Here is a 13,554-nt window from a genome sequence, read left to right on the forward strand (position 1 = left end):
CGAAGGTGGGTATCCATTCCTCCCCCCCCTCCCCTCCCCCCGTTTGCCTGGCAGTGATTCTTTGGCGCGGCTTTGACGAGCTGTGGGTGTGATGGGCGCTCCTCTCTCCGCTCTTAGCTCGCGGGCCCTGGGAGCGTTCGGTTAAGTATAAACTTTTTAAAGGAAAATTGCGCAACCCATGTGGGAAGAGCAAGCCAAACCTTGGATTTACCCACTACGCAAAACAAGCGCGTGCTTCGGGCGCTTAGGGAAGGGGGGGGGCATCCCCGCGTTTTTCTCCGTAGCCGTCATGCCCTTCACCCTTTCGCTGCCTTCACGCTCGGCTTCAGACGATTTTTATTTTTATTTATTTTTGGTTCCACTTCGGTCTGCCTTGTTAAAAAGGAAAAAACAAAGTTTTCCTTGGCACGAGGAGCGACTGAAATGTAAATTTCGGTTTGAAGTTGTGGGACCGACATTCGGTTTATTTTTTTCCAACTCACGGCGAGAGTCTCGCTGCGGTTGGCGAGCAAACTTTTTGCGGTCGGGAGTAATTAATTCCCACTTTAAAAATCGTGAAGGACCTCGGAAAAAAAAAGATTTTGTTCATATGGTTTGTTTATCGATATTTACCGTATTAAAACTTAAGATGGATGTATTCATGGAACATTAATTTACTGAACCGTGTAAAAATAACAATATGAAACATTCGATGTTACTGTTTTTTTCATTTAAAAAAAAGTGTAATTGTTGCAAATGTTGCAATAGCTAGCAAATGCTTTTGCTTTCATGGAAACCCGAGAGAGCCTTAGAGACCCCAAGGATCCTCAGACCACCCTTTAAGAAACATTGGCTTAAGTCGACCTTATTTGGCTTTGATTAGCCTTGGAGCAAGCCAGGGCGGTTTCATAGCTTAAACAGGGATCTAGGTTGACAAGAGGTGGGGAATCTGTTTATGAGCTTTCAGAGCAAAACCAGGATGCAACCAACCTCTCCCTTTATCTGAGCAGCCAACAAAGCTTTGAAAAGTATAGTTGGAGCGCAGATAGCATAGTGAAGAAGTCCACTATTGCTCTGCTCTGTTGCATTCAGGAGTGCAGATTTATGATTGCAGCATCCCTGAGTTGCTCTTTACTTTACTTTAATGTAAGCAAGCTGCCACTCTGCTTTATCTAGACTTGTACCCAATTTTAAAGATAGATGGATATGACAATATCTGTTTTGGTGAAGTGTGATTCTATCTCTTTGCACTTGGCTTGAGTGCAAAGTGGGGGATGGAACAAGCAACATACAAGTGAAGCTCTACTTCTCCTATAACCTAACTTGCAATGTGCAAGATATGCTGGGCTCAGCACCATGGCAACCACAATGCTCTTTCCTTTGAATGCTCTGTATGCACACAGGCATCTTGCCAGAAAGATTATTTTGGTTGCCTTACTAGAGTGCCTCAATTCTTGACAAATGTTAAGTTTGAGGTGTTTAAATAGTGTACATACCAAAAGCAATCAAATCATCCTTTTAAAAAATTGTAACAAAAATAAAGCACAGATCATTCAAATGTTGGCATTAAGAATAAAAAACAAAAGAGGAGCCAGAATCAAGTCAGGAAACTTATGTAAATAGTTCAATTATAAGCTTGCTTGAAAACATGTTAGTTTTTAAATGTTAACCTTTTACTGTCCACTAAAAGCTGGACACTGAATATACACCTACCTGTAAATAAGACCCACTGAAAGATATGCAGTTTCTTTTTTTCAGTAAAAGTATTGTTTTTTAATGTTGGAAAGCAATAAAGTCATTGTACTCTGTATTGTCCAGGCTCAGCCTGAGTATTGTGTCAAATTCTAGGCAACACTTGTTTCAGAAATATTAGAATAGGTTCAAGAAGGGTAAGCAAGGATGATCAGGAAAATGGGAATGAAACCTTATAAGGAGAGTCTGGATGTATTTAGTGTTAAGAACAACTAACTGAAAATGAGTACAATAGTATAACACACAAGAGAGCCATGATCAGTTCTTTTATCACAGAGTGCAATAAATAAGATAATGGACTTAAGTTACCAGAAAGGCAGATCAACATTCCCTATTAAAGTAAAAAAATCCTAGCATTTTGACAAGGGACATTACAAACAATCCTTTGCCAACTATTTAAGCAGGCTAGTTATGTAAGATGCTATAATTTGAATCCTAATACACAGAACTAAATTTCATGCCCTAAATCATGATTGTCCATTCTTTTGGCTTACTTGGGCCACACTGAGTGAAGAAGAGGTTAGACATACCTACTTTAAATATGTCCTGCTTTATGGTTCTATGGATATATACATTTCTGAATACATATGTGTTGGTTTGAGGTTTTTTCTGCATTGTCTTTCTTATTAGTTTATAGTATTAAATACAAAAACAAATAATAGGAAAAATAGAGCAGGGATAAGGGAAGGGAAGAGTGTAGAAAAGAAGGGGGGGGAAGAAAAGGTGTTGACTTCTGCCTCCCTTTGGTGCAGTAAAATAAGATAATAAGGTCAAACCTCAGCTTCTTGTTTTTACATAATAGTATAAACTACCGGTAGTCATTTGTATATCAATAAATCACTAAAACCCAAATCAAAGTTTCATTTTTTTCCACCTCAAGCACAAAGTCCAGAAGCAATTTCCAAGTAGAAACAATATTAGTTTTCTTTTATGAAAGCAGTCAATTTAACCATCTTTGCTAACTCCATCAACTTTTGCAGCCATTCATCCATTGTGGGGAGCAAAGTGTCCTTCCATTTTTGTGCATAAAGTAATCTCGCTGCCATCAACATATATAATATCAACGTTCCAAAAACTTTCCCAAACTTTTTCCATGAAACCCAAAAGAAAAGCTTCTGGTTTTATCTTTATACTCACTTTAAGAATCTGCTGTATTAGAATATGAATCCTATTCCAATATTTCTTTCCTTTATCACATACCCACTACAAATGATAAAAAGTCCCTTCTTTACATTTGCATTTGCAATAGTCATTTGTTTATAGTTATAGTTTATTGTCATTGTACCTCGTACAACAAAATTTAAATTAAATTTGAAGTACCTTTATACATTCTTGATAACTTATCTAGTGTTAAATACCAATAATACATGATCTTATAACATTTTTGTTTTAAATTGTAATTTAATGTAAATGTTAAACCTTTCATCCACATATTCTCCCATTATTCAAGTTTACATTACGTCCACTTTTTCCTTGCCCACTGAATCATACAATTTTTTACATACTCACTTTCCAATTCATCAATAATGTTTTATCAACCTTAGCAGTAATATGTTCATCACTGCCACACAGTAGGATTTCCAATTCATTTTGAACAAAGTTAAATCCATAACTCTTTTTGTCTAATTTAAATCTTTCAATTGTAAATACATAAACCAATGGCATGTCTTTCTGAGTCTAGCTCTTCCTTAGGCTTCAGGATAGGATCAAGCCTGTAAGTTTGAGTTTTATTTAAAAAGTTACACTGGGACCAGAAGACCACAGCTCAAATCTTCAATCAAGGAGTTCACTTTGGCTAAGCAACCTTTATTGGAGAAATTCTGAAACTAAAACAACAAAAGACTCTATCTATAAGCTCCCCGAAAATGATATAATATAAATGTAATAAATACACCACTGGAAGATGAAAAAACAGACGATAGAAAAAGTAGAGAATACTGAACGATAACAAGGACTAATACGAAAAGAAAACCTTTAGTACAAAGTAATATCAATATTTTTTTTCTTTTAGTAAAAAGAAACAACTAGATAACAGATTAAGGAAGTAGCAATTGTCATACAGCACATATATCAGTATTTGAATGAATATATAAGTACAATCATGTTGTAAGTATCTTCCTAGTAATTAGTGAGTAAGAAGGAGCTCCAGAATTGCTACATTTGCTATGAGGAAGAAAATGATAAATGTTTTTATCATGTCAAGAAGAAAAGTATTAATACGCACGCACTTGTGCTAGCATATGCACATGTTTATAAGAACGGGACAGCAGATACATAAAATTGCTAGAAAAGTATATGAAAATATATTTTAAGTTTTCAAAAACCTCAAATAGTATTACAGTTTCTTGCAGTGAGAATTTTTGTCATTCAAACTTGATTTATTTAAGGCAAAGTGTTGTTTTGTTAAATCAACTCCACAGACTGAGCTATCCACAGAGAGAAGCAAAGGGAAGTCAACATGGAAACGGAGGAAATAATTTGTCTGATCAACATTGAAGAGATCGGACACCCATTTATCTGAAATGGTATAGTGTCTCCAGCTTGAGCATGGGGTTGGACTAGAACACGGGTTTCAAATTCTATCACGTCACATGACGTATTGTAACATTTTTGCCTTTGCGGAGCCAGGGTGGGTGTGGCCTGTGCGTGACTCATCCAGCCCACTGGCCACCAGTTTGACAGGCCTGGACTAGAACTCCCAAGATCACCTTCCAATTCTGTTCTGAATATAAAAAATGAGGAACAGGTTTTGGGTAACGGGTGTGGATTTCCTAAATTATATGGTCACAGATAGTATCTTGAAGAAATATTACCTGTCAATAAGTAATAAAACCGAATATTGTTGTTCTGATTAATGAAAAATACTGCAGGCTAAGTAGCAAAACTAAAATTATGGGCCCTGGTGCTATCTGAGTTTGGTTTTTTTGCAGATGTTTCATTGCCAAATTAAAATTTATAATTGCCAAATAAAATTACTTTGTAATTTTTATTTAATAAAAATATCTTTAGGGCCAAATCATTGACTCAATGTATGAAAATGCCTCAATATTATGCTCCTCTGGCTAATAATCTCATTCTGCATGCATGACAATTTGAAGTTGAAAGTATAACAGTTGCAAGTCATGCAGCTTAAATTCTGGAAAGTTGCAGGGTAATAATACTCCCTTGCTCTGATTATTTTTAATGGTTCTTATCGATTTATTAGGAAGATGAGTATTGCTATTTATGTCACAAAACTGGCATTGTCAAATCAAAATACGTAAATGGCTAATGGTTTTTCTCCACTGCTGAGTTAGTCCCCAGAGTTACTTTCAACCCCATTTCAAAGTGCTAACAGTTGCTGCCCCTCCACAGGATCGGATTTTGAGTTATTGGCAACCAGCCCACATTTAAAGCCGTTTGCAGTATGCTGTGGCCACATGACTGCATTTTATGACTTTTTGCCCAGATGCTATTTACTTCCAGTTCATGGGGGTGGGGGTGGGGTGGCCATTGGGTACAATGGGTTCATTTAGCGACCACTATACAAAAGATTGTAAAATCAGTCACAAACAGTGACCCACTTAACAATTGGCACAATTTATGACTATAATTCCAGGCTTAAATATGGTATGGATCCTTGTATATACTTTGATTTAATATGTTCAGAACAAAACTTTTTTACACGCTCGGATGCCTCTGAGCATCACCAGCCATGAGGAATATAGCTAAACCACCAGTGTGGACAATTTTCAACTGTATAATGATGTGTGTAAAGAAAGAGATGACACCTTCTCATACATCTGCTCTACCTAGCAGGCTTGTTGACTTGGGCTCTGATCCATTACCATACTGTTAGGAGACGTAATAGTGTCCCACAATTGCACATCTCCTGAAAACAGCAGATGCTCTGCCCATATCGCCCTGAATTCTCAATATAATCTTGGCTATGGGCTACTTGACAGCATTGTCAGTAGTATAGAAACTGCTGCTGGCTGCTTTTGAATTAAGGGGAAATCCTAACACTTGCCAATTAAGAAAAACATAAAGTTGTTTCACATATATGTCAATGGTGAGATGTAAACGACATCATAGTGATATAGCAGAATAAAATGCCATTTTTGAAGAGTGGTTAGATACTACAGGTAGTCCATGAGTTATGGCCATTCTTAAAGCAACTATTTGAAAGTTACACTAGCATTGAACAAAAAGACTTATGACAAGTTCTCAAAGTTCTGGCCACTGTAGCACCGCCATGGTCACACGAACACTCACCTGGGTCCTCCTCCACTTCCCAATTAACAATCCACACCTTCTGAGTTACAAGGACAACTGCCTGAATTGCCATCACTGAGTGATGCAGTCACATGATGCTGCATTTTATGACTGCATCACTTAGCAACAGCAATTCTGGTCTCAAGTGCAGTCATAACTCAAGCACTATCTGTAATGAAGAGAAAGTCCTTAAGAGTCTTTGGGGTAGTGACATTTGCATAAACGTAAAACAACTTAAGGAATGAAAATGTAATGTTAGAATCCCAAACCTATCCCAACAAAGAATGAGGATATTAATTAGGTGGCTATGGAATGCAGACTGACTGGGTAAGATATTAGAGCCAGCCAAGTAGAATGAAGTATGGAGAAAGACAGGCCACCTCCCTAGGACAATAAACAGAAATGTTTTTACTTTGCAATATTTTGTTTCCCTTATAAACAATGTCTTCAACTTGACCCTGATTTTGCCCTTTGTGGAAACCACAGACATTCAGCATACAACCTCTAGCCCAGTGACATGCCATACTCACACATTGTATCATCAATCTGAAACCACAATTTTCACACCAGGCTGTCAGAATTACCCAGCTTTCAGGTCTTGGAAATCCATTCAGTTTTTATTTATTATTTATCTTAAATCTGAATTTCAAAGATTTAAGATTCTATCAAAATGATTATTGACAATCTAGGAAAATAGTTAAATTATTCATATATTTAGATACAGCCATGATTATGTGTGTCAACAAATCCTCGTTTTATATCACTGAATCTGCTGTAGTACATGTTACCACTTATTTCACTATGCTTGTTATCATCATGTTCCTTATATACTTTTCATTCTTTATCCCTTAGAGCAGGAGTATCAAACTCAATTTCATTGAGGGCCGCATCAGGGTTGCGTTTGACCTTGGGGGCTGGGGTAGGTGTGGCCAGGGTGGGCATGGCCAGCTTGATGTCACTCTTGTCTAGGATACCTGTGGTGGCCCAAGCACTCTGCCAGCAAAAATGGCTCCCGATCTCTGTTTTTGGCTGTGACAGCCTCCTGTAGCCCTCCGCAAGCAAAAACGGAGCTCCCTTTTTGCTGGCAGAGGGCTGCAAGAGGTCATTACGGCTGAAAACGGAGCCTAGGAGGGATGCACGTGGCCCTCCCAACCTCCATTTTGCTGGCAGAGACACCGCGGGCCGGTCTTTTGTTGTTTCCAGGGCGGCTCTGTGGGCCACATCTAAGAATCCCTGGGCCAAATCCGCCCCCCGGGCCTTGAGTTTGACACCTCTGCCTTAGAGGTAATTCAAATCTTACCTTTGAATTTTCCTTTTCTCTAAAGCCATTAAATACTAATTTCATCACTGATGCATAGGCGTTTTATATCTTTCTCAACCAAGTACTATTTTAAAAACATGATTTGAAAATATGTCTCTTTGGTAATTGTACTTTTTTAAGCTGTGTATTCAAACATTATTTTATTTTTATTATTTCAGGGACACCAGTAAGGGAATTTCTCACCACTAAGTGTATAGTCATGTTGGGCTTTTTAACCAAATAATACCAGAGTGACTCATACCATTAGGAAATAGAATTTTACGGAGTAGCAGTGAAAAGACTGTAAATAGGCATCTGTCACTTTTTATTGATTAAAAAATGTGAGGCAATTTTTGCATTGCTCTGAAAAATGAGAAAACTCACCAGACTTTAGGATATAAGATGGGGCCTTATCTGCATTCATCAGAGGCAATCGGCTGCTATAAAAGTGCTTACGTTTCACTGTAGATTCAGTTCAAACCATGTCAAGTGATATACTGAGAAACCTCAGCCACATTTTTACCGCTGCTTTATTTAAACACATCTTGAGGGACACCAAGTTAAGATGGCTGATGTTACGAATACATTTTAATTCTTTTTATATTTCATAAAAGGAGGTCACTGTCATACTCAGGGAAACTATGTAGAAAATTATAAGTAAAACACTTCTGGATGCACCGATAAAAACTATTTTCAGTGTAGACTGAATATTCTCAGTAACACCGAATGCTGTTGTAGGGAACAGCAGGATTAGGGTAGTAGGGAAAAATACATACAATCCAACAGGAAGCAAAACAGAATTAACAATCCATTCATAAATCTACGAACAGAAGTTGCAGGCCATAGATAAGGGGAATGTATATGAATCACACCAATATCACAATTTTCTGAATTACTCCCTTTCCCAGTCTCAAATAATGTAATTATCTGGGATTTTTTTTACAACCGCGTTCTGTTGTTTTACCTAAGCATTACAGCAGCAGTCCCAAATAATACCCTTGAGTCACAAAGAAGGAATGACTAATTGTTCCATTCTCCCCCCTCCATATGTCCAAATTACTCCCTTGTGAAAAATTGCCCTCAATTTTAAAATCACACTGTTAGAAGCTCCTACTTTATCTCTTTTTACTCACTTTCCGTTTTCCCCCTTTAAAATGTTTTAAATCTTAATCTTTCCTTACTATCTTTAATTATATAATTTGAAGCTATATTTTTCTATACATGTATAACACTGTCCAATTATTGTCTTTGATGCCTATTTTTCTTTTCCACAGCACCTTTCACTTTGTCACTTCACTAAGCATCCATTTTCATACTTTCCATTAGCATAAATCCACATATTTCTCTGGAATATTTCAGACACATTTTTTTTCAAAGCAGTGTCCACATTGTTTTACATCCACATTTGATTTGTTCAGCTGAGAGATTTATCTCTTATCTAGTACCTTTGCATATGGGGATGAGAGTTTCTATTCCTGAAGTGATTTTACTATCACTCTAGTTTCTATCACTGTTTTCCTTTTTTCCAAATTTCATTTTTCCCACAAGGTCCATTCTTTCTTAAAAATGGTCTTCTCAAAAGAGACAGTAGGATGGCTGTGGGGGAGTCAGGAAGTTTTACAATTGCATGATTGAAGCCCCACCCCTTTTTAACAAAAACCCATATACAAATGCTCATCTTTTACAGAAATGAAAAAGTAAAGGTTCCCCTCGCACATATGTGCTAGTCATTACCAACTCTAGGGGGTGGAGCTCATCTCCATTTCAAAGCTGAAGAGCCAGTTCTGTCCAAAGATGTATCCATGGTCAGTCATGTGGCTGGCATGACTAAGCACTGAAGGCGCACGGAACACTGTTACCTTCCCACCAAAGGTGGTTCCTATTTTTCTACTTGCATTTTTACATGTTTTCAAAGTGCTAGGTTGGCAGAAGCTGGGACAAGTAACAGGAGCTCACTCCATTATGCAGTGCTAAGGATTCAAACCACCAAACTGCTATTTCTGATCGATAAACTCAGCATCTTAGCCACTGAGCCACTGCGCCCCTATTTTTCAGAAATACATATCATTAATTATCTGAGCATTATATTCTTTTCTTTCCTATGAATATTCATGAACACAGTTCAATAAACCATGTACTTAAGTAGAAATTCAATGCTGCCAAAAAGGCCAATGCAGTCCTAAGCTGCATTAACAGAGGGATAGAATCAAGATCCCGTGAAGTGTTAATACCACTTTATAATAATGCCTTGATAAGACCACACTTGGAATACTGCATCCAGTTTTGATTGGCACAATGTAAAAAAGATATTGAGACTCTAGAAAGGGTGCAAAGAATAGCAACAAAGATGATTAGGAGACTGGAGGCTAAAACATGAACAACTAGTCTGCTTATTAATAGTACTATAGCTTATATGTATTAATCTACAAATACAGTGCTGTTAATAACAAAGGTGTTATCAAATTGCAACAATATTTTACAAATTATAATGAGCAATCCATTACTTAAGATAGCCAATTGCTACAAAAGACTCTTCCATTGAATGTCAGTCTTATAGATGTACAGACAGAAATAAAAAATATGGTAGGCAGATTGTGAAGGTTTATATAATTTCCCTGCCTTCTGTTTATAAACTCTTGCATCATGTTTTGGCACCATCTTTAGGAAAACTGAAAAGAAGTCTCAAAAGAGAATATTTTCATCAAGCAGACATATAATGTTAGTGTTAGAAAAGGAGAAACAGCACTGAATACAGAGAAATTAGAATGAGCTTTTCACAAATGCTCCCAGAGGTCCAATCTGTTGCCTCTAACCTAAAATATGCTTTATTTTTCCAGACTGAAGTTAAGTATGCTTTTAAGAGATCTTCTGGAGAAGGATGCATATTTGAAAGCATAATTGAGAGTAGGAGAAAAAAGTGAGCAGAGCCAAGATAAAAACCATTGACTCAATTCAATGGTTGATATAAGAGTGGAGAGCTCCTCTTAGAAGTTTGTTTTATTATCTTGAAATATGTCTTCCTTCCTCTCTTCCCTCCCTCCCTTCTGTATGTATGGAAGATGGCTGGTATAGTATTGCCATCCAAACCTTGCATGTATCACATACACACAAGGATTATACCACTGTACTTGCTATTTTTCAAATTTTGATTCCCCCCCCCTTCCCATGTTCCAGGTTATTTGGTCCCTTTCATGTTAATCCCTGTCATTATTCTACTTGAGAGACCGCCTCCTGCCAATCACCTCCTCGCGACCAATTAGATCACATAGATTAGGCCTCCTCCGAATTCCATCTGCCAGTCAGTGTCGACTGGCAACTACACGGAGGAGAGCCTTCTCGGTAGTAGCTCCGACCCTTTGGAACGATCTCCCTGTGGAGATCCGTACCCTCACCACCCTCCAGACCTTCCGCACAGCCCTTAAAATCTGGCTATCCCGTCAGGCCTGGGGTTAAGATTGTAATCCATCCCCACCCGAATGATGAATGTTGTGTTCTATTTTAATTATGTATTGTTCTTGTGTCATTGTTTGTATTCCCTTCCCCATGAATTGTAAGCCGCCCTGAGTCCCCTCAGGGAAAAGGGCGGCCTATAAATAAACTTTCCAATTCCAATTCCAATTCCTCATCTGTATATTCTTATTTCTTCTTCTATATCTTTTTATATCCCTTGATACTGTGATGTAATTATCTACCGTAATAATAATATTTTCCAAAGAAGTACATGAGATCTTTTCTCGTTTTAGTCTCACAACTCTACTGACAGACCGTGGTTGGCCACAAGTCAACCAGATTGACTGCAACTTTGACCAGATCTTATCTCTCTCAATTCAACATATATTTATTCAGAAATAAGTATATTCATAGTCATAGAATCATAGTATTGGAAAGTATCCCTGACAGATGGCTGTCCATATCTCCTTGGCTACAACCAGTGAAGGAGGAGGAGGAGAGTAGTTTCATTTTTGAACTGTTCTTACTAGTAGGTTTCTCTTAATTTTCAACCAGAATCCGTCTTCCTGTTAAGAGCTAATTCTTAGTATTTCAATTGGCATGATTGAAAACATTTCTATGACATCCTCCAGTTACTTGAAGATTGCAATCCCAGCTTTTTTTGTTCCAAAGTTAACCATATCCAGTTCTTTATTTCCCATAGTGCAGGGGTGTCAAATTCACAGCCTGTGGGCTGGATGTGTCACATGTTGCCCACGCCCAACCCAGTTTAGCGAAGAGGGGAGTCACAATACATCACATGACAATGCAAGTTTGACACCCCTGCCATAGTGCATCTTATTTTGGGATAATCATCTATACCAATGGTTCTTAACTTGGGCGATATCACCACCCCCCCAGGGGCGATTTGGTTTTTTTGGGGGGGGGGGGGAGGAACGAAAAGGGGCAATGGAACAGAATGGGGGTGTATGGGGACGATGGAACAAGAAGTTTTGGGGACACTTTTGAGACTTTTTTTCATACAGTGAACCGCTGTATATCTGTCGTACAAAAACGTCAGATCGCTTGCTATTAGTGGATTGAACTGTGTTTTAAAATGTTCCTCCAGCTAGCTTCAGTACAGAACGCCGTACATATGTGAATACGCATGGCTCATCTTTATGCGCGTAGTGCAACAGCCTCTATAACTCTACCCATACAGTGGCACGCCATTGGCCAGAATGGGCAGTGATGGAGGGGCGAGCGCTTCTTTCAAAACATCGCATGCTGAGTGGCTGTCCCCTGTGATGTCCGCTGTAATGTCAACGTAACTGTTGAAACTAGGTTTATCAACGTCCCCATGTGTTTTATAGTGTTCCAGTGCAGTCGAAAATTTAATTTGCAGTTAGTGCCTTTCATTTTGAAGACCTCTCAACATGGCCAAGAAGAGGAAGTATCACCAATATTCAACGGAATACCTAAAATTGGGATTCATTCCATCTCCTTCCAATGTACAGCTTCCGTTTTGTCTTCTTTGTGAGAAAACATTTTCAAATGAAGTGATGAAGCCTTCCCGACTGAAAGACCATTTGGTAAGAATTCATTCAGATAAAGCCGACAAACCGGTATTGTTTTTCCAATCCTTAAAGGCCAAGTTTGAGGGTCGCAGCACTGTTGAGAAGTTATTTGGAAAATCCTCACTCAACGCCGACAAGGGGCTCATTTGTTCCTATGAAGTATCTTTGTTGATAGCAAAATGTGGCAAACCTCACACTATCGGAGAAACGCTGATTCTACCAGCAGTGAAACAGATTGTTGCCACCATGTTGGGGCCCAGCACAAGCACTTTCATGCAATCGATTCCTTTGAGCAATGATACCGTATCAAAAAGAATTGATGAAATGGCTGCCGAAGTGGAAGAAAGGCTTATTGACACCTTGAAAAGTACAGAATTCGTGATGCAGATTGATGAGTCAATGATTTGTGAAAATGAAGCCTTAACGGCTTATGTCCGTTTCATCAATGGAAATGAAGAGATCGGGGAAGAACTGTTATTTGCTTGAAATTTAGCCACCGACACAAAAGGTTCTTCGCTATTTAAAAAGGTTGAAGAGTTTTTTAATGAGAAAAACATCCCTTTGACAAACGTCATGGTATGTGCAACCGACGGAGCTGAATCCATGGTTGGACAATATCGCAGATTTCAAGCTTATCTAAAATTGGTTGTACCTGGAGTTATGATTGTCCATTGCATCATTCATAGACAGCACCTTGTCTCAAAAAATTTGAGTAGCTGGTTGCACGAGTCTATACGTTACGTCATTAACGTTGTGAATAAAATTAAGTCGAATGCCTTGAACAACCAACTTTTTCACAAGCTTTGTGAAGAAAATGATGAGGAGTTTGAATGTCTCCTTTTGCACATTGAAGTAAGATGGCTTTCAAAAGGAAAGTATTTGCGGTGATTCCACGAACTTTTTGACACAGTTGTCAAATTTCTTGATCTATTGATCCAAGTCTAAGCAGTTCTCTTAAACTTCGACGTCTTGATGTAGCTTATCTCGCTGATGTTTTTGACAAGTTGAATGAAATAAACGTAAAGCTGCAAGGAGATAAAATCAATTTTCTTAAGGCCAAAGGAGTAATCTGCTCATTTATTTCCAAATTGGACCTTCTTGCAAGCAATATGAGTTGCCAGGAGCTGTATCAGTTCCCAAGCCTTGGTAATGAATGTCAACTCCAAGCAGAAGATTTGGATGTTTTTTGCTGCCACTTGAAGCAACTAAAAGAAGATATGGAAACCAGATTCTATGATCTGATGAATCTGGAAGTGCCCACTT

At 38.2% G+C, this 13,554-nt stretch overlaps 1 pseudogene; it reads left to right on the forward strand.

Annotated features, from left to right (window-relative positions):
- The first annotated feature begins 12,029 nt into the window (after positions 1-12,029).
- On the forward strand, positions 12,030-13,179 carry LOC148049152 (SCAN domain-containing protein 3-like; annotated as a pseudogene).
- The last annotated feature ends 375 nt before the right edge of the window (positions 13,180-13,554 follow it).

Source organism: Thamnophis sirtalis, unplaced genomic scaffold, assembly GCF_051295495.1.
Source record: "Thamnophis sirtalis isolate CommonGarterSnake01/CBP01778 unplaced genomic scaffold, rThaSir2_p1.2 scaffold_2, whole genome shotgun sequence".
NCBI classification, from domain to species: domain Eukaryota; kingdom Metazoa; phylum Chordata; class Lepidosauria; order Squamata; family Natricidae; genus Thamnophis; species Thamnophis sirtalis.